Source organism: Bos grunniens, chromosome 12, assembly GCF_055505025.1.
Source record: "Bos grunniens cultivar Pamir isolate PY7600 chromosome 12, Bosgru_T2T1.0, whole genome shotgun sequence".
Classification (NCBI taxonomy): domain Eukaryota; kingdom Metazoa; phylum Chordata; class Mammalia; order Artiodactyla; family Bovidae; genus Bos; species Bos grunniens.
The window spans coordinates 81,313,927-81,340,711 of NC_141176.1; the positions used below are offsets into that span (position 1 = coordinate 81,313,927).

General features: G+C 43.6%; 1 long non-coding RNA gene across 1 annotated transcript; it reads right to left on the reverse strand.

Moving 5' to 3' along the window:
- Positions 1 to 3,142: 3,142 nt before the first annotated feature.
- Positions 3,143 to 4,773, reverse strand: LOC147361979 (uncharacterized). Its single transcript, XR_015138422.1, has 2 exons — positions 3,780 to 4,773; positions 3,143 to 3,464 (listed from the first exon to the last, which is right to left on the reverse strand). It is a non-coding gene; the product is annotated as an uncharacterized LOC147361979 (long non-coding RNA).
- Positions 4,774 to 26,785: the final 22,012 nt, after the last annotated feature.

Here is a 26,785-nt window from a genome sequence, read left to right on the forward strand (position 1 = left end):
CCAATATTCTTGCCTGGAAAATCCCATGGACAGCAGAGCCTGATGGGCTACAGTCCATGAGGTTGTAAAGAGTTGGACATGACTGAATGACTAACACTTTCACTTTCAGAGCAGAAAGCAGGATGGAAAAGAGTTGAAAGTGTACCTGGAAGGGCAAAGGGAAGCTATCCAGCACATCCCATGGACGCAGGAGCCTGGTAGGCTACAGTCCGTGAGGTCGCAAAGAGTCGGACACGACTGAGAGACTTCACTTTCCTTTCACTTTCAGAGCAGAAAGCGGGATGGAAAGCAGGAGTTGCAAGTTTACCTGAAAGGGCAAAGGGAAGCTATCCAGCACATTCCACAAGAAAAATACTATAGAAGGATTGTGAGTGCTCGCTTCGGCAGCACATATACTAAAATTGGATTGTGAGCTGTGTCAATTATGATATTTTGGACTATAAGAAATAGTGGACCCAACTGATAGAAGTTAAAATAGGGATTTACTATTTTACAGTAAGTCTGGAGAGGGAGAGGGGAGATGTTTCTAGGTAAATCCATGATGTCCTCAAAAGTCAGGGGCCTTGCATTTCACAGGCTTGAGAGCGAAGTCTCTCCTCTGGGCCACAAGATGGCTGCAGATGTTCCAGATGTCACACACTAATCCAGCAACAGCAACATCTAGTCAAGACTAAAAGTGTTTTTCCTCCACAGTTTTCTTCAGTGAGGAAAATCTTTCACAGACTCTCCATGTAGGATACCTCAGATCTCATTAGCCAGAATTCAAGCCTAAACCATTCCCTAGTAGTGTGATTGAGACTATCACTTAAATTCATCATGATTGACATCTGGGATCGGGATGGACCCACAAATTCAGAGCTCTAACAACAAAGAGAAGGGTGGGAATTTCTGAGGGCTGTTATCCAAAATGCCTAGCTCTAGAGAGGATAATATATTAATAACATTCTTTTCTAGAAAGAGGCTTTCTTGTAGCTTCTCCCTCCTTCCCCCAAGAGATCTTCAAAGTTAAGGTAAAAACTTTTTAGTGAGAGGAAGACTGGAAATTTCTATTCCTCTCTGCATCCCTGCCTTTAAGAAAGTGCATTATGGGGCTTTTTACCTAATCTTCTCCTGCTTTCATTCATTCATTCACCAAATATGTGTGGAGAATTTAACATGTGTCCAACTGGAGATATAACCAAAAATAAAAAGACAAAGTCCCTGAATTCTAGAAGCTCACAACTGATATCAAGTGAGCGACCATAGAAAGCACTCTGTGTATGGAGGAAGGGCAGGTGACTGCAGTCAAAGAATGGGCAAAGGTGGCCAGGAGGTAGCTTCCACTCTGGAGAGCTGGGTGGAGAAAAGGAAGCCCCAGGAGACAGTTGCTGACAACTTATTTTAGATGTTGACTTTTTAAAAAATTTTATTGAAGTATAATTGACTTGCCATGTTGTGTTAATGCCTTCTGTACAGCCAAGTGACTCAGTTATATATTTTTCATATTCTTTCTCATTATGGTTTATCACAGGATATTCAATATGGTTCCCTGTGCTATACACTAGGGCCTTGCTGTTTATCCATCCTATACAAACTAGCTTTCATCTTCAAATCCCAAACTCCCAATCCTTCCCTCCCATGCCCCACTCACACTTTGGCAGCCACAAGTCTGTTCTCTATGAGTCTGTTTTTGTTTCATAGATATGTTGATTTGTGTCATATTTTAGATTCCACCTATAAGTGATATCATATGGTAATTGTCTTTCTCTTTCTGACTTACTCCGCTTAGTGTGATAACCTCTAGGTCCATCTATGATCTTGCAAATGGCATTATTTGATTCTTTTTGATGGCTGAGTAATACTCCATTGTGTGTAGCTATACGATATCTTATACACACATACACACACACACCCACACCCACCCACAACATCTTCTTTATCCATTCATCTGTTCATAGATATTTAGGTTGTTTCCATGTCTTGGCTATTGTAAACAATGCTATGAGCATAGGGGTACATGTATTTTTTTCAAATTATAGTTTTGTCTGGGTATACACACAGAAGTGGAATTGCTGGATCATATGGCAACTCTGTTTTTTTGAGAAGCCTCCATACTGTTTTCCCTACTAGCTGTACCAATTTACATTCCCACCAATAATATAGGAGGGCTGCCTTTTCTCCACACTCTCTCCAGCATTTGTTAATGATGGCCATTCTGACCAGTGTGAAGTGAACTCCAACTTTAGAAGGGAGATGCAAAGACCTTACTAGGATAAGAAATAGGGAAGCAGGACAGTTTCTTAGATGAAGGTTGTACGGTTGACAGAAGCCCTCTCTGAGCTGGATCTCAGGAACCAGAGTGGAGCAGTGATGACTCATGATGAACACCTTCTCATAAAAATGCAGGGAGGGGCATGGTGGGACATCCCAGGCAAGAGATTTCACCGGAGCCAAGGTTCAGAGATGAGACTCCCAGAGCTAAATGCATACATGTGCGAGATAAACCTCCCTTGGACCAGAGGTCCGTGACTACAGAATGGTGGAATATGGAATAGAGGTCTATGCCACGTGCAATGAGTTCCTAAATGAACAATCCTAATGATGGCTGTAAAGATGACCACAGTGATGAAGATGACAATGACAACATCCTGATGGTTGACTGTGATCACTATAATAAGCCTGGTAGGTTAATGTAGGTCTTTCTTTGACTACTCTTACAGTGTCACCTACAGGTAAACTTGGGAACAACCTGACCCTTTTTATCGCTTGACCCATAAATCCTGACAACCTCTCTGATGCTTTTCAGGAGGATGTTGCTAAATATGAATATTTAGCTAAGTAACACCTCTATCACTTCACATGATTATCATTTCTTTTTTATAGTGGGAACAATTCAGGTCTAGTCTCAGGACTTCCCTAGTGGCACAGTGGATAAAGAATCCACCTGCCAGTGCAGGGGAGATGGGTTCAATCCCTGATCCGCGAAGACTCTACATGCCATTGAGCAACTAAGCCCGAGCGCCACTTCTGAGCTTGTGCTCTAGAGACCATGTGCCCAGAGCCTGTGCTTGGCAGCAGGAGAAGCCCTTGCACCGCAACAAAGAGAAGCCCCCGCTTGTCATAACTAGAAAAAGCCCATGAGCAGCAATGAAGACCAAGTGCAGCCAAAAATAAATAATTTTTTTAACTTAAAAAAAAATCTAATCTCTTAGCAGCTTTGAAGTTTATAATACAGTATTGTTTTCTAATCAGTATGCAGTGCATTAGATCTTCAGGATTTATCTACCAGTTCCAAGTTTATATCTTTAAACAATGCAGTCCCAATTTCCCTACCCCCACCACCAGCGTCTGGTAGCCATGCTTTTACTCTTCTTTTTCACCAATTTGTTTCTTTGGATCCCACATATTAATGATATCATAAGTATCTGTCTTTGTCTTATCTTGATGCTTAGCATAAGGGCTTCAGATCCAAAGGTCCATCCATCCTGTTGCAAATGGCAAAAGTTACTTTTTTACTGTGGCTGAATAATATTCCATTATATGTATACACTCCTATCTTCTCTATTCATCCATTGATGGGCACTTGTTTCCCCTCTGTTGACTGCTATGAATAAACACTGCAATACACATGGGATTGCATACATCTCCTTGATATCCTATTTCCATTTCCTTTGGGTAAATACCAAGAGGTGGAATTGCTGGATCACATGGCAATTCTATTTGTAATTTCTGGAGAAACCTCCATACTGTTTTCCATAGGGACGGTAAGATTAATATTTCAAGGAAGAGAGAGCAATTACCTGAGGCTGTTCTTCCGGGAAAGTCTCTGGGAACAGGTAGTCGTGGTCTCCGGGGAGGACTCCTAGGCCCCTCACTGCTTCCGGGCGCAGCGCAGAGAAACAAACAAGCTCGGTGCGATGGCAGGGCTCGAACCTGGACCTGGTGCAGTCCTGCACCTTGCAGACGTTAGATGGGGCCCCAGTGGCCCACAGCAGAAGCTTGGGTTCCTGGCGTGGCCCTTCGGCCTCTCAGAACTTGATGCACTTGCAGCACAAGCACGAGCAGTTCCCTCTCCCACTCGGGCCTCGGGTGCTCCGGCCCCTGCACAGCCACAGGCCTGAGCTGGGTCCTTAAGAGCTGAGGGTGCAGCTGGGACGAACAGGCCGCCACACAGACAGACTCACGAAGAACGGCAAGAGGGGAGGCAGCCCCAGGAGCGGCTTTGGCCGGGTAGACGATGGGAACCAAACTCCATTCTGAGTGAGGCACCCAGGTGTTTCCCCTTTCAGGAACCTCTTGCCAACCTCTTACAAACCCGCGAGATCCTGTGAGACTTGGCTTCTGCTGGGGAATGGGCTTCTGGGAGGAGCCTTTCGGGCCTGATTCTGCCATCCTCTGGGCTACCTCCTGTGGCAACGTATCCCAGCTCATCTTCTTCCTGCCTTTCCATATGGTCTTTTATTTACCACCCACCCATCCCTGCCCCACCACCTATACACGCTGTGGATCACAACAAACTGTGGAAAGTTTAAACAGTTGGGAATACCAGAACACCTGACCTGCCTCCTGAGAAATCTGTATGCAGGTCAAGAAGCGACAGTTAGAACAGGATATGGAACAACAGACTGGTTCGAAATTGGGAAAGGAGTGCCTCAAGGTTGTATATTGTCACCCTGCTTATTTAGCTTATATGCAGAGTACATCATGAGAAATGCTGGGCTGGATGAAGCACAAGCTGGAATCAAGATTGCCAGGAGAAATATCAATAACCTCAGATATGCAGATGACCTCATCCTTATGACAGAAAGTGAAGAAGAATTAAAGAGCCTCCTGATGAAAGTGAAAGAGGAGAGTGAAAAAGTTGGCTTAAAACTCAACATTCAGAAAACTAAAATCATGGCATCTGGTCCCATCACTTCATGGCAAATAGATGGGAAAACAATAGAAACACTGACAGACTTTATTTTTGGGGGCTCCAAAATCACTGCAGATGGTGACTGCAGCCATGGAATTAAAAGACACTTGCTCCTTGGAAGAAAAGCTATGACCAACTTCAGTTCAGTTCAGTTCATTCGCTCAGTTGTATCCAACTCTTTGAGACCCCATGAATTGCAGCGCGACAGGCCTCCCTGTCCATCACCAACTCAGGGGGTTCACTCAAACTCACGTCCATCGAGTCAGTGATGCCATCCAGCCATCTCATCCTCTGTTGTCCCCTTCTCCTCCTGCTCCCAATCCCTCCCAGCATCAGTCTTTTCCAATAAGTCAACTCTTTGCATGAGGTGGCCAAAGTACTGGAGTTTCAGCTTTAGCATCATTCCTTCCAAAGAAATCCCAGGGCTGATCTCCTTTAGAATTGGATCTCCTTGCAGTCCAAGGGACTCTCAAGAGTCTTCCCCAACACCACAGTTCAAAAGCATCAATTCTTCGGTGTTCAGCTTTCTTCACAGTCCAACTCTCACATCCATACATGACCACTGGAAAAACCACAGCCTCGACTAGACGGACCTTTGTTAGCAAAGTAATATCTCTGCTTTTCAATATGCTGTCTAGGTTGGTCATAACTTTTCTTCCAAGGAGTAAGTGTCTTTTAATTTCATGGCTGCAATCACCATCTGCAGTGATTTTGGAGCCCAAAAAATAAAGTCTGACACTGTTTCCACTGTTTCCCCATCTATTTCCCATGAAGTGATGGGACCGGATGCCATGATTTTAGTTTTCTGAATGTTGAGCTTTAAGCCAACTTTTTCACTCTCCTCTTTCACTTTCATCAAGAGGCTTTTTAGTTCCTCTTCACTTCCTGTCATAAGGGTGGTGTCATCTGCATATCTGAGGTTATTGATATTTCTCCCGGCAATCTTGATTCCAGCTTGTGCTTCTTCCAGCCCAGCGTTTCTCATGATGTACTCTGCATAGAAGTTAAATAAGCAGGGTGACAATATACAACCTTGACATACTCCTTTCCCTCTTTGGAACCAGTCTGTTGTTCCATGTCCGTTCTAACTATTGCTTCCTGACCTGCATATAGGTTTCTCAAGAGGCAGGTCAGGTGGTCTGGTATTTCCATCTCTTTCAGAATTTTCCACAGTTTATGGTGATCCACACAGTCAAAAGCTTTGGCATAGTCAATAAAGCAGAAATAGATGTTTTTCTGGAACTCTCTTCCTTTTTCCATGATCCAGTAGATGTTGGCAATTTGATCTCTGGTTCCTCTGCCTTTTCTAAAACCAGATTGAACATCTGGAAGTTCACAGTTCATGTACTGCTGAAGCCTGGCTTGGAGAATTTTGAGCATTACTTTACTAGCATGTGAGATGAGTGCAATTGTGCGATAGTTTGAGCATTCTTTGGCATTGCCTTTCTTTGGGATTGGAATGAAAACTGACCTTTTCCAGTCCTGTGGTCACTGCTGAGTTTTCCAAATTTGCTGGCATATTGAGTGCAGCACTTTCACAGCATCATCTTTCAGGATTTGAAATAGCTCAACTGGAATTCCATCACCTCCACTAGCTTTGTTCGTAGTGATGCTTTCTAAGGCCCACTTGACTTCACATTCCAGGATGTCTGGCTCTAGGTGACTGATCACACGATCGTGATTATCTTGGTCATGAAGATCTTTTTTGTACAGTTCTTCTGTGTATTCTTGCCACCTCTTCTTAATATCTTCTGCTTCTGTGAGGTCCGTACCATTTCTGTCCTTTATCGAGCCCATCTTTGCATGAAATGTTCCCTTGGTATCTCTAATTTTCTTGAAGAGATCTCTAGTCTTTCCCATTCTGTTGTTTTCCTCTATTTCTTTGCATTGATCGCTGAAGAAGGCTTTCTTATCTCTCCTTGCTATTCTTTGGAACTCTGCATTCAGATGCTTATATCTTTCCTTTTCTCCTTTGCTTTTCACTTCTGTTCTTTTTACAATTATTTGTAAGGCCTCCTCAGACAGCCATTTTGCTTTTTTGCATTCCTTTTTCTTGGGGATGGTCTTGATCCCTGTCTCCTGTACAATAGTTCCATTCATAGTTCATCAGGCACTCTATAGTGCCTTCATCATAGTTCATCTAGTCCCTTAAAACTATTTCTCACTTCCACTGTATACTTATAAGGGATTTGATTTAGGTCATACCTGAATGGTCTAATGGTTTTCCCTACTTTCTTCAATTTAAGTCTGAATTTGGCAATAAGGAGTTCATGGTCTGAGCTGCAGTCAGCTCCCGGTCTTGTTTTTGCTGACTGTATAGAGCTTCTCCATCTTTGGCTATAATCAAAGAATATAATCAATCTGATTTCAGTGTTGACCATCTGGTGATGTCCATGTGTAGAGTCTTATCTTGTGTTGTTGGAAGAGGGTGTTTGCTATGACCAGTGCATTTTCTTGGCAAAACTCTATTAGTCTTTGCCCTGCTTCATTCTGTATTCCAAGGCCAAATTTGCCTGTTACTCCAGGTGTTTCTTGACTTCCTACTTTTGCATTCCAGTCCCCTATAATGAAAAGATCATCTTTTTTGGGTGTTAGTTCGAAAAGGTCTTGTAGGTCTTCATAGAACCATTCAACTTCAGCTTCTTCAGCATTACTGGTTGGGGCATATACTTGGATTACTGTGACAATGAATGGTTTGCCTTGGAAACAAACAGAGATCCTTCTGTTGTTTTTGAGATTGCATCCAAGTACTGCATTTCAGACTCTTTGTTGACCATGATGGCTACTCCATTTCTTCTGAGGGATTCCTGCCCACAGTAGTAGATATAATGGTCATCTGAGTTAAATTCACCCATTCCAGTCCATTTTAGTTCGCTGATTCCTAGAATGTCGATGTTCACTCTTGCCATCTCCTGTTTGACCACTTCCAATTTGCCTTGATTCATGGACCTAACATTCCAGGTTCCTATGCAATATTGCTCTTTACAGCATCAGACCTTGCTTCCATCACCAGTCATATCCACAGCTGGGTATTGTTTTTGCTTTGGCTCCATCCCTTCATTCTTTCTGGAGTTATTTCTCCACTGATCTCCTGTAGGATATTGGGCACCTACTGATATGGGGACATCCTCTTTCAGTATCCTATCATTTTGCCTTTTCATACTGTTCATGGGGTTCTCAAGGCAAGAATACTGAAGTGTTTTGCCATTCCTTCTCCAGTGGACCACATTCTGACCAACTTAGACAGCAAACTAAAACGCAGAGACATTACTTTGCCAACAAAGGTCCGTCTAGACAAAGCTATGGTTTTTTCAGTAGTCATGTATGGATGTGAGAGTTGGACTATAAAGAAAGCTGAGTGCTGAAGAATTGATGCTTTTGAACTGTGGTGTTGGAGAAGACTCTTGAGAGTCCCTTGGACTGCAAGGAGATCCAACCAGTCCATCCTAAGGGATATCAGTCCTGAGTATTCATTGGAAGGACTTATGCTGAAGCTGAAACTCCAATACTTTGGCCACCTGATGCGAAGAACTGATTTATTGAAAAAGTCCATGATGCTGGGATAGATTGAAGGCAGGAAGAGAAGGGGAATGACAGAGGATGAGATGGTTGGATGGCATCAGCGACGCGATGGACATGAGTTTGAGCAAACTCTGGGAGTTGGTGGGGGACAGGAAAGCCTGGCGTGCTGCATTCCACAGGGTCACAAAGAGTCAGACATGACTGAGCAACTAAACTGAACCCATACCTGAAGCCACAAACACACCCTGCAAGCTCCAGCCTGCAGACTCTGCTTCTCTTCCTGGCAAACACCAGGCACTATCGCCAGTGGTTGAGAACCCATTTAGTTCAAATTCCAGGTCAGACACTATTGGTTTGACCTTGATAAATTCCACAGAAAACATAACCAGATAACAAAACTAATCTTTCTAATCCTTAGCATCCTCATCTGTAGACTGGGCACAATAATATTTACCTCACTGCATATACAAAAACTATACAAAGCAATATATGTAAAGTACAAAACACAGGGCTTGCCACATTTTTACCAAGGTGGCATTCATTTAAAGTATCTTATAGGGCTTTTCTAGAGAAGGAAATGGCATCCCACTCCAGTATTCTTGCCTGGAGAATCCTGTGGATGGAGGAGCCTCGTGGGCTGCTGTCCATAGGGTCACACAGAGTCGGACACAACTGAGGCGACTTAGCATGCATGAATGCTTTGGAGAAGGAAATGGCAACCCACTCCAGTGTTCTTGCCTGGAGAATCCCAGGGACGGGGGAGCCTGGTGGGCTGCCGTCTATGGGGTCGCACAGAGTCGGACACGACTGAAGCGACTTAGCAGCAGCAGCAGCAGCATAGGGCTTTTCGGCTCTCCAAACGTGAGGAAAATGGATATAAAGTGTATGTAGAAATGTAAGTATATGTCCAATACGCATACATACACTATAGATAGGTAATAAATATGTTTAAATATATACATACAAAACAAAAATGTGTAAAAGAAAGTACAATGATTGAGATGATTTTCTCTATTATACTGTTTCTGGATTATTTTTTAAATTCATCTATATTTGTGTATTTTCTGCAATAAACATGAATGACTACTTTTTGTAAAATTTATATATATATATTTAGCTAAGGTGATATATATGTATATCACATTTAGCTCAGTGGCTCAGTGGTAAAGAATCCACCTGCCAATGCAGGAGACGCCAGAGATGCAGGTTTAATCCCTGAGTCAGGAAGATCCCGTGGGTCAGGAAATGGCTACCCACTCCAGTATTCTTGCCTGGAAAATCTCATGGACAGAGGAGCCTGACCGGCTACAGTCCATGGGGTCGCAAAGAGTCGGACACGGCTGAGCACACATACACAAGGATTTGCAATTGGATTTTCAACTGTACCAACAGAAGCATGATCATCCTGTTTGAAAGGCTCCCACTTCAGAAACCTGTACCACCCCGCAAGTTAATGAGCTTTCTATACATAGTTTCTTCCAGTGTATAATTACTGGCCTGGCTTCATATTATTTTAGGATAGTTCAGCAGCTAATCGTGGTACAGTCTGAATGCTCTGAAATGAGTTCGGCTGGGGATGAGAATAGCTCAGCAAATTTAGGGCTGTGTGTGCATCATTTTTCAAGTCTATTGTTTAGAAGGACACTGAACATGGCAGATTAATGGTGGCGTCCAATTCAAAGGGCAAATGACTGTGGAATCTGACCTGCCTCACATTTCACTTTGAACTTCCTAAACTGCTCATTCCTCGGTACCTACTTGTCACATGCAACCATCCCAGGATATCTGAGTTGACCTAAGCGTGCAGGGGAGCCTCTGGTCCTGGCAATTCTGAGTCCCTAACGTTGCTGCAGGATGTTGTAGAAAAGGAAGCATTTATTTCCTCCCCCTTCAGATTTCCCTTAAAGGAAGGGAACTCCTTTCCATTCACCTGGAGGCAAAAATGCAGGCAGAATTTTTCTGGCCTCTTTTTTCTTCCTTTTTTCATTCCTTAGGGTACAGGAGTATGTTATCTGATGGATCTTTGGGAAAATTAATGACATTACTAACTTAGTTACCATCACTCACTCTTTCTGTTACTCCTGTTTAGAGATACAAGTCTTTTCCACATGAAAACTTGCCCCTGTAGGGGAGACTTGTACTTACTATGGCAAGCTGTGTTACCCTGACAGTTTTCCCAATAATTAACGAAATAAAAAGTGAACGTGTTAGTCGCTTAGTTGTATCCAACTCTTTGTGACCCCATGGACTGTAGCCCTCCATGCTCCTCTGTCCATTGAATTCTTCAGGCAAGAATACTGGAGTGGGTTGCCATTCCCTTCTCCAGGGGCTCTTCCCTGGCCCACGGATCGAACTTGGGTCTCCCACATTGCAGGTAGATTCTTTACTGTCTGAGCCACCAGGGAAGCCAAATTCCACATATTTATTGAACCAAAAGTTGTATTATAACTACAGTGGGAGGATAGGGGAGATAATGAAGTACAACAAAGCTAAATACTTATCTACCATCATGCAAAATTAATAGACAATGCCTAGAATTGATGAGTCGTAAGATAGTGCCATATGGAATTCAAATAGGTAGGACAGGATAAATGCCAGAAGAAACAGTTTAATCCACCTAAAATTGTTACCAGTAGGAGAAAAACCAGAAGCAGGGAAATATGGAGGTATGAGTCCACTCAGACTGTCATAATGAAACACCACTGGGCGGGGGTGGGGTGGACTTGGACAACCGAAATGTATTTTCTCACAGTTCCTATGGCTGGGAAGTTCCAGAGCAAGGCGCTACCCAATTCAGTCCCTGGTGAGGCTCTCTTCCTGGTGTATAGATGGACTCCTTCCCATCATGTGCTCATGTGGCCTTTCCTTGGCACCTGCATGAGGAGGGGGAGAGCAAGCTCTCTGGTGTCTCTTGTTATAAGGGCACTAATCTTATCAGCTCAGGGCCCTACTCTTATGACCTCATTTAACCTTAATTCCTTCTTTAAATACAGTCACACTGGGGGTTAGGACATCAACAAAGAAATTTGCAGCCCATAGCAGAGGACTTCTGTGTCACTGTACATCTGGGAACTAGCCTGACATAGCTAGATCATGGTGTTCTCCTGTTGCACATAAACCATGTCATGGGAGACCACCGTCAGTCAAGGTGTGCTGTGACGTAGTGAGACAAAGTAAGCTCACATCTAAATTGTGTGTTTTTGTTTGGTCACTAAGTCATGTCCATGTAAGGAAAGTAAATTGTGTGTAAGTAGAGACAAAAACAAGATTTCTCTGCTACCCACAAAACACCAAGCATTCTCCTTCCTAGTTAATAAGAGTGGCAACTGCCTTCACCAGTCATAACTTTATCAAGGTCTAGTCTGCCTTCTCTAACACAACTAGACATGAAATTGGAGAGACGGGAATGGACTCTGATGGTAGTGAAACTGTGCAACTCAGAGTGGGGCTTGAACCCACCAGCCAAGACTCGAACCTAGCCAAAACCCAGACTGGGACTTGAATGCACAGTCTCTCAACTGAGATCACATCTGATCACAGTATTTAAAGAAGCTCAGTTTCTTTATGTCTCTTTGAAGAAAGAATTCAGTGAGCGACAAAGTAATAGGTAAGAAACAGATTTATTTAAAGACAAACGCTCCACAGAGTATGGGCCATCTCAGAAAGAGAGAGTTTCCTGCAGGTATGAGGTTGTCAGTGTTTATAGACTGAGTGGAAGGAGTATTCCAGATATTTTGGAGAAGGGGTAGGCCAGGAATTGGGCTTCCCTGGTGGCTCAGACTGTAAAGAATCCACCTGCAATGTGGGAGACCCAGGTTTGATCCCTGGGTTGGGAAGATCCCCTGGAGGAGGAAATGGCTATCCACTCCAGTATTCTTGCCTGGAGAATTCCATGGACAGAGGAGCCTGGCGGGCTACAGTCCACGGGGTCACAAAGTGTTGGACACGACTTAGCAAATAAGCACAGCACAGCAGGCCAGGAGTTGAGCTGCTGCCCACTCTCTGAACTTCACAGTTGGCTGTCGAACTGTCTTGGCACCTGTGGGTGTGTCGTTTAGCTTGCTGGTGTGTTCCAAAGACTGTACACTGAGGTTCAAGACCTAGTGGAGTTGACTCACCTGCTATCTTGGACCTGTTTGGTTTAATCAGTTTATGTCGTGTCCTCAGGCCATGTCATTCTTCCCAAGACCGTGCCCTGCCCTGCTTCCTCCTGTATCACTACTGCCAAGGGCCTAGGTTTGATCCCTGGCTGGGAAAACTAAAATCCCACCAGCCATGCGGTGTGGCAAAAATAAAAGGTACTAGATCCATCTGTATGAATATTAATATGTTTTTTAAAAAGTTCAGTGGAAAAATCTTGATGTAGATCAAATATATTGTATAACATCATGGATATAAATTGAAAGCAATAACCTCACAAAACAGTTTTATATACTGGCTGTAGATCCATATATACATGAAAAGAAGATGAAATGAGCAAATACCTACAAAACTCATAATAGTGGGATATGAAGTCAAATGTCACTTAAATGTTTATCTATAATACTTAATTAAAAAATAAAATGATAAATATAACAAAAATATTCCATGTTGATCCCAGGTGGTTAGAAACTAGTGTTTTTTTACACTATTCTTTTCTGTTTATTCTTCCTACCTTTCTATCCATGTAAGAAATAGCTCATCTATTTTACAGCAATTAGTTGAAGGAAAAGGAAAGTGATTTTGCACATTTATGCCCATATGAGATTATTTTTGCCTTGAGGAGATAAAATCAGATCTCTGTTTTGGACTCAAGAAGAAGATTAAAATGTTTTCCTGCCTTTTCGTGGGTAAAAGAGGCCTTTTAGAATTCTTACGAGGCTTCTGTGCCTTTGGGCCTTGGCAATCACTTCCTTTTAATCCTCTTCAACAACCTAAGAGGTAGGGTCAATATTGTTTTCGTTGTTTTACACAAAGAGGTCTGTTCACACAGTCCTTCAACCTACATCCAATCAATTAATTTAAAAGAAAAAAAAAAAATCTCTCCATCCCTGGGATAAGGTCCAAACTCTGAGATACCATGTGGGCTGGTAAGAAAGTTTAAAGCAAAATACTGACTTAGGCTTATTGATTTCATTGATTTCATTCATCTGGGGGCCTGGATGGGCCCCAGTCTCATTGGTTATGACTAGAAAGAAATAAAGTGAGTTACATTTAAACTACAAGGTAATAATCAGGTACTTCCTGCTGGTGCCTAGGGAGAGATTGTGTGTGGTGATTCAGGTGGGAAGATGGGGTGGGTCCACTTCTTCCTCCTAATACACATTTTTTGCAAATCTTAGAATTCATTTTTTTGTAGAGACTTCTGAACATGTATCCAATTCCAATTGATATTGATGTTAAAAATCTGATCTCATATTCCTTTAGCTTATTTCATTTACATTTCTACCAGATCTTAAATTTTTTTATGCTAAGATTTCAACCTCTGAAACTGACCTTCAAGGGGAAATTGATCTCTATCACTCCTATGCTTAAGCCCTAGCCTTCGGACTCAGCACACACAAAAACAGCGATTTCCCTTCTCTTCTCTGTGGCAAGTGGTGGTGGTTTAGTTGCTAAATCATGTCTGACTTTGCGACCCTACGGACCATCGCCCACCAGCCTCCTCTGTCCAGGATTCTCCAGGCAATAATACTGGAGTGGGTTGCCATTTCCTTCTCCAGAAGATCTTCCCGACCCAGGGATCAAAATCAGGTCTCCTGCATTGCAGGCGATCTCCTGCATTGCAGGCAAATTCTTTACCGACTGAGCCACCAAGGAAGCCCTCTTTGTGGCAAGTGATATGTTTATTTCTCAATACTTGAGTATGAGAAAGTAGGTGCTTCTCGCTAAGCCAGGTAAATCATGTAGATTCCCACTGGTGGTGATCCTGGTCAAGAGAGGATCTCTCCACAGTTCAAGGAATTATGAGACTCCTGGTGCCAGAAAGCAGGAGGGCTGGTCCAAGGCTTTCACCTCACTGCTGGGGCTCCCTCTGGGATGTTGCCCAGGTCCTCTCTGGGTGAGCCCTCATGTCAGACAAACGCAGGAGTCCCTCTGTTGATCACCTGTGGAGCACAGAATCCTCCCTAGAATGCATCACTGCTGCCAGCCTTGGTCATCCACAGAGATGCCCACTGTACAATGTTTCAGGGGGTGGAAGATAAATGAGGACTTTGGGATGAACATATGCAGACTACTGTATATAAATCTTCCCTTGTAGCTCAGACAGTAAAGAATCCGCCTGCAATGTGGGAGACCTGGGTTCTATCCCTGGGTTGGGAAGATCCCCTGGAGGAGAGAGATGCTACCCACTCCTGTATTCTTGTCTGAAGAATTCCATGGATAGAGAAGCCTGGCAGGCTACAGTCCATGGGGTCACAAAGAGTCAGACACAGCTGACACACACACACACATACACACATACAATAAAACAGATAAGCAACAGGGACTTACTATATAGCACAGGGAAATACACTCAGTATTTTTAATAAACTACAAGGAAAAGAATCTGAAAAAGAATAGATACATAGATTATATGTATTATATATAGATACATATATGTAATACATACATGTATATATAACTGAGTCACTTTTGCTATATACCTGAAACTAAAACAACATTGTACCTCAACAATACTTCAATAGAAAAACACATTTTAAAAATTATATTAAAAAACAACTTATTAAATAAACTGTACCAGCAGGCAAGGACCTGTATAGGACAGTGAACTATATTTAATATCTTGTAATAATCTATAATGGAAAAAAATCTGAGAAAGAATATATATATTTTCCATATGTATCTTTTATATCTATATATCTTTTATATATAGATTCAGTTTAATATCTCTATAGATACAGCTATTAAATATAACTATATATATATAGATAGATAGATAGATTCTATTAAACTGAACCACATTGCTGTATACCTGAAACTAACACAACATTGTAAATCAACTACACTTCAGTTTAAAAGAAAGTACCAAAGGGTACATTTCTCCAGCAAAGAAGCCTGCTATGTGTTTCTAAAGGCCCTGGGCTGCCACTAAACCCCCACCTCATCATCTTCCACTTCTCCATTCCTTTCCTGGGGAGGAAGAAAGTTTTTATTTCTCACACCTTTTGAGACTAAGGAAAAATAAACGTGACTGATCAAATTATACCCACCAAATGAACTCTGTTTTTAAAATGTCTTGACATTTTTTTCCCAGACTTCCACACCAAACATGAGAAATTAAACAGATTTAAATGTTGAAACACATGCATAAAGAAATCTCATTTTTTGACCTAACTACTAATTTTTTAATTAAAAGGATGACATATATTTTGCAGATTTTAATGTGTTCATATCTCCCCTTGCCTTCTTACACGTTATGAATTCCTCTCTGGGTTTTGCCCGTCATCTCACATCGGTCTCCCCCAGGAAAGGAAGGGTGACAGTTATGAGTCTATCCTGGAAGATGCTAGATTGTATTCTAACTTAAAGAAATCGTTATCAAACGTCAGTGCTTTATTATAAACATAGATAAACTGTGGAACGCCTGACCGATAGATGCACTCAAGAACTCATTCTACCGCATTTCTGCTTCTGTATTATCTCAACCTTTCCCACTCTCTAAGGCCAAACCCAAACATGTTTCTCCTTCCGCATTCCCCAGGGTCCCCGCCTCCATTTCCTGTTGGGCCAGAGTCCTGTCCTTTCTCTGGCTTAAAACTGCCAACCTGACCAAGTTACTCTCTCCTGACTGCTTACTGCCTTGAGAATAAAACCCACAATACAGCCTCACCCCTGGAAATGTGATGTGGGGTGCCTGCTTCTCCTTCCCTCCCCCCAAACCACCCCCCCACCCACCCCAAATCCCCCAACAGGCTCCAATCAGCAAAGACTCTGCCAGGAATACCACTTCCTCAACCTTCTCTCCCTGACCACCCCTCCCATTCAACATCACCTTTGCTAACTCACATACTTTTAATGCAGGTGGGATCTCAGACCAAACTACTTGGATTCAAGCCCACTTATACCTCTGTGTGACCACAAACAAGACCCTTAATTTCTCTGTGTTTTAGCATCCATAAGTGTAAAATGGATATATGTGCTAAGTCGCTTCACTCGTGTCCAACTCTTTGCGACCCCATGGACTGTAGCCCGCCAGACTCCTCCGTCCATGGGATTCTCCAGGCAGAATACTAGAGTGGGCTGCCATGCCCTCCTCCAGAAAAAAATGGATATACTGAGATGTTAATTTAACAAATAATGATTGTTGATTAAAATAATATTAATAACAGCACCTATTGGCAGGGTGGTGATAAGAATTAAATTAGCTACTAGCAAGCTCCAGGAGTTGGTGATGGACAAGGGAAGCCTGGCCTGCTGCAGTCCATGGGGGTCGCAAAGAATCAGACAAGACTGAAGGACTGAACTGAAATGAAATACTATTTAGTGCTTGGAGCAAAGACCAGCAGGTGGGAAAACCATACCACCAGCTCTGCTCCAGCTTGATCTCTGAGGAGTCTCCCCTCACTCCTCCGAACTGCCTCTAGCTTCTCCTGTCTGTGTTGTGATGGTTTCTCAGCGTTAGATAGAGGGTTCTTCAGGTCAGTGATGTCTTTGTCACTACCTCTGTGCCCAGAGCAGATCACATTACAGTGAAAACAGCACAGATACTGGCGTTCAGCCAGACCACAGTTTTCCAACCCTAGCTGCACGTTAGAATCACCTGTGGGAGGTTTTAATACGCTCCCTGGGCCCCCCCCACCCCCACCCCCCACCCCGCCCCCACCCCCCACCCCGAGGTTTTAATACGCTCCCTGGGCCCCCCCCACCCCCACCCCCCACCCCGCCCCCACCCCCCCGCCCCCACCCCCCACCCCACCCCCCCCGCCCCCACCCCCCACCCCACCCCCCCCGCCCCCACCCCCCACCCCACCCCCCCCGCCCCCACCCCCCACCCCACCCCCCCGCCCCCACCCCCCACCCCACCCCCCCCCCGCCATTTGAATTATATTGAGATCTCAAAGGATGGTTTCCTGACGTCAGTACTTTATAAGCCCTTCCCTAAGTGATACTAAGCTTCCCTGGTGGCTCAGACGGTTAAGTGTGTGCCTGCAATGTGGGAGACGTGGGTTCGATCCCTAGGTGGGGAAGATCCCTTGAAGAAGGAAAAGAAATGGCAACCCACTCTAGTACTCTTGCCTGCAAAATCCCATGGATCAAGGAGCCTGGTAGGCTACAGTCCACGGGGTCGCCAAGAGTCAGACACAACTGAGCGACTTCACTTTTTCTTTCAGGTGTTAGCTAACATTCAGCTAGGAGTAAGAACTATTGCACAACATACACGCAGGCTTCAACTTCAACTCTTCCTCACTCACTAGCTCAAGGACCTTGGGCAAGTTACTAAAATGCCCAAGTCTAGGCGTGGGAAAAAAATGTCTAACTGCAAAAGTCGCGTGCAGAACGTGTCGCTACCGCCCTCACCTCCTTCACAAATACCCGGAGAGACACAGCCGCCATGTTCGCCCTCCACCTCCATCTCCCACACACACACATCAGGGATAGACCCAGCGAGGTCAGGGCATTTATTTCTCGGCCTTCCACCCTCCCAGGTCATCTCAAATGTCTTGAGTCCAGCCCCCAACGGCCACAACTGCCACTGGGCAGTGTTTTCCTACAGGCAGAGTAACCGTCTCCCTATTGTAGTAACCGTAGCATTCCCTCGCTTTTCCAGTGCAGGCGCCATGATGGCTGCTGTTCTCTCTGTCCTCAAAAATGTTCGGTGCGCCTTGTTGCTTCTCCTTAACCGCCCACATATTTACAGATACAGATACGTTAAAATTTCCCATAAGCCCATTCGAATGTGCCATTCTTAATCCTGCCAAGATTGCATCGGGGCAGGGAACAATGACAATAAAGAGAAGAAATTAGAGAAAAAGTGGAACATATGGTTAAATATTTATAAAAGTGTAAACACACAACACCCTCTAAATCCTGTCTTTACTTGCAAAATTCTCCCATGGAGCCCTGTGCTATGCTGTCTGTGCTTAGTCGCTCAGTTGTGTCTGACTCGGTGACCCCATAGACTGTTGCTCGCCAGGCCCCTCTGTCCATGTAATTCTCCAGGTGAGAATCCTGGAGTGGATATCCATGCCCTACTCCAGGGCATCTTCCCAACCCAGGGATCAAACCCAGGTCTCCCGCATTGCAGGCGGATTCTCAGCCACCAAGGAAGCCCTCTAATACTGGAGTGGGTAGCCTATCCCTTCTCTAGGGGCTCTTGCTGACCCAGAAATCCAACTGAGATCTCCTGCATTGCAACCAGATTCTTTACCAGCTGAGCTACCAGGGAGCTCTAGAATGCTTCAAAAGTACTCTGGGTAACTATGGTTCACTATTTGGGGGAAGAAATAACACAGCAAACTGAATTTTATCTCATGTTTCTCTGAGACTTGTTTCAGACTTTTTTCCCCCTAATTCATTATATTGTTCCCTTCTTGTTCTCTTCACATTGGCATAAATCATCTAACAGGATCACTGTGAAGATTAAATAAGATACACCATGAGAATACATACCTTGTGGTAATAGTGCAGTGGGAGAAGCTTGGGCTCTGGTACTCATGTAGATACAAATTTGAATACCGATCCTTGTTCTATAACTATACATTTTTGCATATTGCCTCTGAAAATGGGGTATGAATTCTTATCTTACTGGGTTGTTGTAAGATGATATATCATAATAATGATAATAGTTATTATTGCTGAGCACCATTGTGTGTCAGGCGATGTGATATGTACTTTATATGCCTTAGCTCACTTAATTCTCGTGAAAACCTGTGAAGTAAGTGCTGTTTGTTGTCCTTATTTTACATATAAGGAAGCTGAGGATCTGGGAGGTTAAGGAATTTGTTTGAGATCAAATAGCTAGTAAATAACAGCATTAGGCAGTAATGTGTGATGTAAGGTGACTAGAGTGCAAATTAGGTACATATTAATGATATTCTCTGATATTTTGATAATGATTAATTTTCCTTCCAAAAAAAAAACAAAACCAAGATGAGTTCAGGATAATGTCATGAAGTTCCCAAGCTGAGTAATTGTATCATTTGTTTCCTACCTCAATAGTCTAGCTTTCAAAGTTTTTCTGTCTGGAAATTGAAAATGGGGTATAATGTCCAGTATTTTTACTCCTACAAATTTTCCCAGTACAGAGTTGTATTCTTTTTTATTTTTATTTATTTTTTGGCTACTTCTTCTTTTCTGCACACTCTTTGCTGTGCACCTGGCTTTCTCTAGCTGCAGCAGGTGGGGGCTACTCGTCCCTGTGGTGCATGGCCTTCTCATCGCAGGGGCTTCTTTTGTTGGCTTCTCTTGTTGCAGAGCATGGGCTCTAGGTGTGTAGGCTTTAGTAGCTGTGGCTTGAGGATTCTAAAGCACAGGCTCAGTAGTTGTGGCTCACAGGCTTAGTTGCTCTGAGGCAGGTGGGAGTCTTTCTACACCAGGAATTGAACCCGTGTCCCTGTGTTGGCAGATGGATTATTAACTACTGGACCACCAAGGAAGCCCAGGAGTTTTATTCTTAAGCATCTAAAACTAGAAACTACCCAAAAGATAGTGACAGGTGAAAGTCTCTCAGTTGTGTCCAATTCTTTGAGACCCCATGGACTATATAGTCCATGGAATTCTCCAGGCCACAATACTGGAGTGGGGAGCCTTTCCCTTCTCCAGGGAATCTTCCCAACCCAGGGATCGAACCCAGGTCTTCTGCATTGCAGGCAGATTCTTCACCAGCTGAGCCACAAGGGAAGTCCAAGAATACTCGAGTGGGTAGCCTATCCCTTCTCCAGCGGATCTTCCTGACGCAGGAATCAAACCAGGGTCTCCTGCATTACAGGTGGATTCTTTACAAACTGAGCTATGAGGGAAGCCCAGAAACTACCCAAATGTCCATCAGTGTAAAATGGAAGAATGAATTTTAGTATAGCCATGCAGGGCTTCCCCAGTGGCTCAGACAGTGTGGGAGCCATGCACCTCCTTATTCCCATCCAACAAGAGAGAGTGAAAGAAGGACTTCCTGTTACTCTCTTAATAACAGAGAGAAGGGTTTCCCTGCTGGTTCAGTGGTAAAGAATCCTGCTGCCAATGCAAGAGACATGGGTTCGATCCCTGGTCTGGGAGGATCCCACATGCTGCAGAGCAAATAAGCCCGTGCACCGCAACTATTATGTGTGTGCTCTAGAGCCTGGGAGCTGCAACTACTGAGCACATGCCACAACTACTGAAGCCCGTGCACAGAGCCTGTGCTCCACAAGACAAGCCACCACACTGAGAAGCCCATGCACGTCAACTGGAGAGTAGCCCAAGCCCAGCACTGAAGACTCAGCACAGCCAAAAATAAATAAATAATTTTTTTTTAAAGGGAGTAGAGAACTTACCTAGAAGTCTCTAGCAACACCCTGCATCTCTTTGGCCAGCATTGGATGGCTCACATGTTTATGAACTAATTCACTAGTCAGAGGATTCAGTTATTCTTAGAACAGTCAAGCATGCCCTGGAGGAAGAACAGTCTCCCAGAATGCACGCTGCTGCTCAATGGGGAGGAATAAACTTGGGAGCGCCAGCCATAATATCCACTAAAGGAGCTTTAGGAGACCGAGGCTGGACGGTAAGGGTTAACCCAGATTATGGAGATGCTTTAATAACAGACCAAGGAATTTGGATTTAACATAATAAGGTGCAAGAAAGCAACCTAATGCACATGATAGTTGTAGGATTGAGAGAAGGGTATTGGATTTGAATTTGCAGGTTCTAAATCTGTTTCTGCTGCTTGCTGACTGCCAAAAAGTGGGCAGTGGCCCAGTTCCTGGGAAATCCTCACCCTTCCCCCAAATAGCAAGACTGTTCCTCCCACTTGTTGGCTTATGAAGTAACTCAGTCCATAAAAATCCTCAACCCCATGCCCTGGGGCTGCTCACACGTTCTGAGATGGTCGAGATCTGTCTATAGAATGTGTATCTGTCCCAATAACCTGCTTTCCCTTTACTTTGGCTGGGTCTTGAATTCTTCCCTGGGCAAAGTCAAGAACTTTCACTTGCTGTCCATCCTAAGGACTCCTGACTTTTCACTGTCCAGTAACATCAACATGTGAAAGTGAAGTCTCTCAGTCCTGTCTGACTCTTGCAACCCCAGGGACTGTAGCCTACCAGGCTCCTCTGTCCATGGGATTTTCCAGACAAGAGTACTGGAGTGGGTTGCCATTTCCTTCTCCAGGGGCTCTTCCTCGCCCATGGATCAAATCTGGGTCTCCCGCATTGTGATTGCGCACAGACACTTTACCATCTGAGCCCCCAGGGAAGTCCCTGTACATCAATGTGTACAAAGTATTAAAGGATGCTGTCATACTTGATCAGTATTTAGTCAAGATTAAAAACAGGATTTAGATATAAGAGAGAAAAGACATTTTTGCAGGTTGATCAGAGCTGTCACAGAGAGAATAGTTGACAAGGTAAAACCAAGTTGTCCCCTGAAGACACTGGGATGTGTAAACTGGAAAGTTCTAGATTTTGCAGGAAAAAAATTGATTTTTCCCTCTCACAAATTCCTAGTTTAATCTGAGATCCTCTATTTTAAAAGGGAAATGTTTTCCTGGAGTTACATCATACATATGGTTAAGTCCCTAAATCTCAAGTTTGTAGCTCAATGAATTTTCACAAAAGGAGCCAACATTTGTAATCTCCACCCAGATCAAGAAACAGAGCACGACCAGCCCCTGAGAAACCCTCCATGGGCCACTTCCAAATCTTTACTCTCTTTCACTGCAGAAACCTCCAGTATTCTAACTGCTAATCACACAGCATACTTTTTTGTGTGTTGGAGTTTTTACTCAACACTACATTTATGAGATTTATCTATGTAGTTGTTTATAGAAGTAGTTTTTTTTTTCTTTCTGCATAGCATTCTATTGTATGAATATATCACATTTTATCCATTCTACCATTGATGGAAATATGGATGTTATCAGTTAATGATTATCACAGATATGCTGCTCCATGCATAATTTTACATCTTTTAGGGATTTATATGGAGACCTTTCTACTGTGTATACCTGGAAGCCGAGCTACAGAAAAATATAGTCTAGATGCCTAGCTTTTAATAAATAGTTGGACTGGGAGACTCTTCTGAAAGGATTTTATGTTTGTGGCCAGTTTGCATTAAGAACGTACGTATTGCCGATGTAGAGCGTGGATTTGTGGACACAGCGGGAAAGGAGAGGGTAGGATGAATGGAGAAAGTAGCGTTGGCACATACACACTCCCGTGTGTAAAACAGATACCAGTGGGAAGCTGCTGTGTGGCACAGGGAGCGCAGTCCGGTGCTCTGTGATGATCTAGAGGGGTGAGATGGGGGGATGGGAGGGAGGCTCACGATGGAAAGGATATATGTATTTATGACTGATTCATGTTGTTGTATGGCAGAAACCAACATGACATTGTAAAGCAATTATCCTCCACTTTTAAAAATTAATTTTTAAAAAAGAACTTATATAGCAAAGAACTATTCAATATTCTGAAATAAACCATAATGGAAAAGAATATGGATATATAAGTGAATATATATATATAACTGAATCACTTTGCTGTACAGCAAACATTAACACAAATTATAAATCACTGATATGTGTGTTAGTCGCTCAGTCATGTGCAACTCTTTTTCGACCTCATGGATTGTAACCCAACAGGCTTCTCTGTCCATGGGATTCTCAGACAAGAGTATTGGAGTGGGTTGCCATTCCCTTCTCCAGAGGATCTTCCCAACCCAGGGATCGAACCCGGGTCTCCTGCATTGAAAGCAGTCTTTACCACTGAGCTACCAGACAAGCCCCCCTAAAATTGCCTGTACTTCAATAACAAAAAAATTTTTTAAAGATAATTACAATCCACAGGGTGCTAAAAATAACAAAAATAGAAACAAACAGAAAAAAAAAGATATATCAGTTACTGCTGCTGCTGCTGCTTAAGCACGTCAGTCATGTCTGACTTTGTGACCCCAAGGACAGTAGCCTGCCAGGCTCCTCTGTCCATGGGATTCTCTAGGCAAGAATATCAGAGTGGATTGCCATGGCGTCCTCCAGGGGATCTTCCTGACCCAGGGATTGAACCCAGGTCTTCTGCACTGCAGGCAGATTCTTTACCACTGAGCCACCAGGGAAGCCCCATCAGTTACTATGTGGGCCATAATAAACAAGACCAGAATCCAGAATCTATTTTGCTGTTGTGATTCATGATTCTGTAGATCAGCAATTTGGTTGGCTAAACCAATAACCTTTTCTGCTGGGGTCACTCCTGTGGCTGCAGCTATCTGATAGCTCAAGGAAGTTCAGTGGGATAAAACATCCTTATTTATGTCTTGGCTGAGCTCTATGTCTCCAGCAGGACAACCTGTGCTTTTCACAGGAAGCAGAATTACAAAGGACGAGAGCTGACGCTGTAGTACTTCCTGAGTCCTAGGCTAGGAGGCTGTACAGCATCACTTCTGCTGCATCCCATCGGTCAAAGCAGGCAAGCCCCATTCAAGAACAATAAACAGCTCTTTTTGATAAGAGAGCCAGTAAAATATTGTGCCCACTTTTTTTTTCAAGTTCCCATGATCTTCAACCTGACCACAATTACTTATTTTCCTCTCACAGGCAAAATATGCTCACTTCCACCCCAGGAACCCCAAGTGTCTCATCCAATATGGCATCAGGTTCAAAGTCTAAGATCTTACCACCTGTGAAAGTATTAGTTGCTCAGTCATGTCCAACTCTCTGTGACCCTATGGACTGTGGCCTGCCAGGCTCCTCTGTCTGTGGAATTCTCCGGGCAAGGATACTGGAGTGGGTTGCCATGCCCTTCTCCAGGGGATCTTTGCAACCCAAGGATTGAACCTGGCTCTCCTGTGGCAGGCAGATTCTTTACCATCTGAGCTGCCAGGGAAGCCCATTTGGTCCAAATGAGTGCTATCCTCGGGTGCAGCTCCTGTCAGGAAGGACACCTGCCCCCACAAAAAGGCAAGTTTCCCACTCCCCACACACCCAAAATATATTAGGAAGGCAGGGTAACCACAGTAGACGCTCCCATTCAAGGGAGGGGGAGGTTGGGAGGCACATAATAGTCACTGTTCCATGGAAACTCTGAAATATAGCAGGGTACATGGTTACTAGGTCCCCTTGAACCAGAAATAGGAAGGGTCTGTTTTTTCTTCTTTTTAAAAAATATTTATTTTTATTTATTTATTTGGCTGTGTCAGGTCTTAGCTGCAGCGTGTGGGATCTTCTGTTATGGCTCACAGACTCCCTAGTTTTGGCCCATGTGCTCAGTAGTTACTGCTCGAAGGCTTAATTGCTCCCTGGCTTGTGGGATCTTAACTCCCCAACAAAGGACCGAACCCGAATCCCCTGCATTGTGAAGCAGATCCTTAACCACTGGACCACCAGGGAAGTCCAAGAAAAGTTTCTTGATCAGGGTCCATCACAGCTCCCTGGGTATTGAACCATCCAATCCATTTTTCTGGAAGCCTCTTGACTCAGCTCCTATCAGAAATGGCCCATTTTGCAGCTGAGTAGGTTTCTCAGTCTGCCTGCTACCTATGTTGACAGCCCAGAGTTTGTTTATTCATTATGAACTGTCTCGCTTCCTTTTAGTCTCAGCTGGCAATGATTTTACCAGCAACACTCTCTTTAAAATTTTGTGGATTTCCTCTGACTCTGATACAGGTCTACTCAGTGGGGCAAAAGTCACATTTACAGTTATTTTTGAGGCCGGTCTCTTTCTATGTTGGGTCATAAATCAGGCAGCAGTCGGACAATGCTCTTTTGTCTCCTGAGAGAGTCTAGCTGACACTGCCTCAAATTGTCCAATGATCTTAAGTGTGACATTACAGCTGTATGCTGGAATTGGACCTTGGCCCCAGGCCTCATTTTATTTTGAGAATCTCATTTGCTATGGACACTGGGCATAATAAACAATTTTATTTTACAGCTGAGCACATCTTGGATACATTATGTTTTTCTCAAAACTGTGCTTGCACATTAAGCAGTTGCATTTTGACCTCGTCCATCTCCTCCTGGTATCTTATCGTATGTATCCAGGACCAACAAACTGACACTCACATCATTCTGCCTGGGGGTTTCTTTAGGCAAATCCAAAAGTTTACTAGTAGCATTTCCTATCTTCCAGGTTATTAGAGACAACAGTTGTGTACACTGTTGGGGCACTGCGTAATGCCACATGCCATTACCCACATCGCTGATGAAGTTTTCTCACTGCTTTTCTAAGCCCCACTAACAGTTGGTTTGCCACTAATCCAGCTTCTACTGAAAGTTTTCTCATCACTGTCTCCTCTTTTTCCAGGGCAGGATAGTTTATTCAGGTGGTAACCTTGAGTGATGGATTAGTATCTCCCCAGGGATAAGGAGCAGGCTTGCTTACTGCTTGCTCTAAAAGCAGTGGATTCCCCAAGCTCAGTGTTTCTCAGCTGCATTCCAAACCCACTGTGTAGAGAGCGCTCATCTGGGCTGTATCGCATCACCCACACAGGACCCAAGGGCAACGAGAACTGAAGCAAATATGCTGATGTGCATGCTGCTTGCTCTTCCATGAATAATAAAGTCCCACATCTCAGCCCCGGGAATCTTTGTCTACTGCCAGCACTCAGGAAACAGTCACAGGCTCGATAATTCGCTTGTAAGTAGGAAAAACCAAATCTCAGATCTAATAGTCTCCATCTCCAGGAGGCATTCTCAGTTTAATTTTCAATAAAACTTAAGTTAACACTACCAAAGGCTGGCCATGACCTGAAAAGAAGTCTCATTTTCCAAAGATAAAAGGGGGAGTGAAAAGAATTTTTTTTTCAAAGTTAAGAACTATATCACAATTCAGAACTGAAAGCAAATCCTGTTGACATCTCTGTACCCATGTTACTTTGTGTCTTCAGAGCTGGCCTGGCCTCAGATCAAAAGACAATATTACAGCATTGTTGAAAATTGTGTATTCTCTTCAAGAAAATGTTCTCTTTTAGGCCATTTATCAATCCAGCAACAGAAAAATTCCAACAACTGGCCAGCTTCAATGATTTACATAATTTCTAAACAAACATAGTCATCTTTTAAGTACTTTTTTGAAAACAATTTCTTGGCCACACCATGCGGCATGTGGGATCTTAGTTCCCCAATCAGTGATCAAATCCACGTGCCCTTCATTGGGTTTGGAGTGTGAAGTTTTAACCGCTGAAACACCAGGGAAGTCCCACGTAAGTCTTTAACTCTGTGATCCCCAAATATGTCTGTCTTGTAAAGCAGTAAGTCAAAGGAAG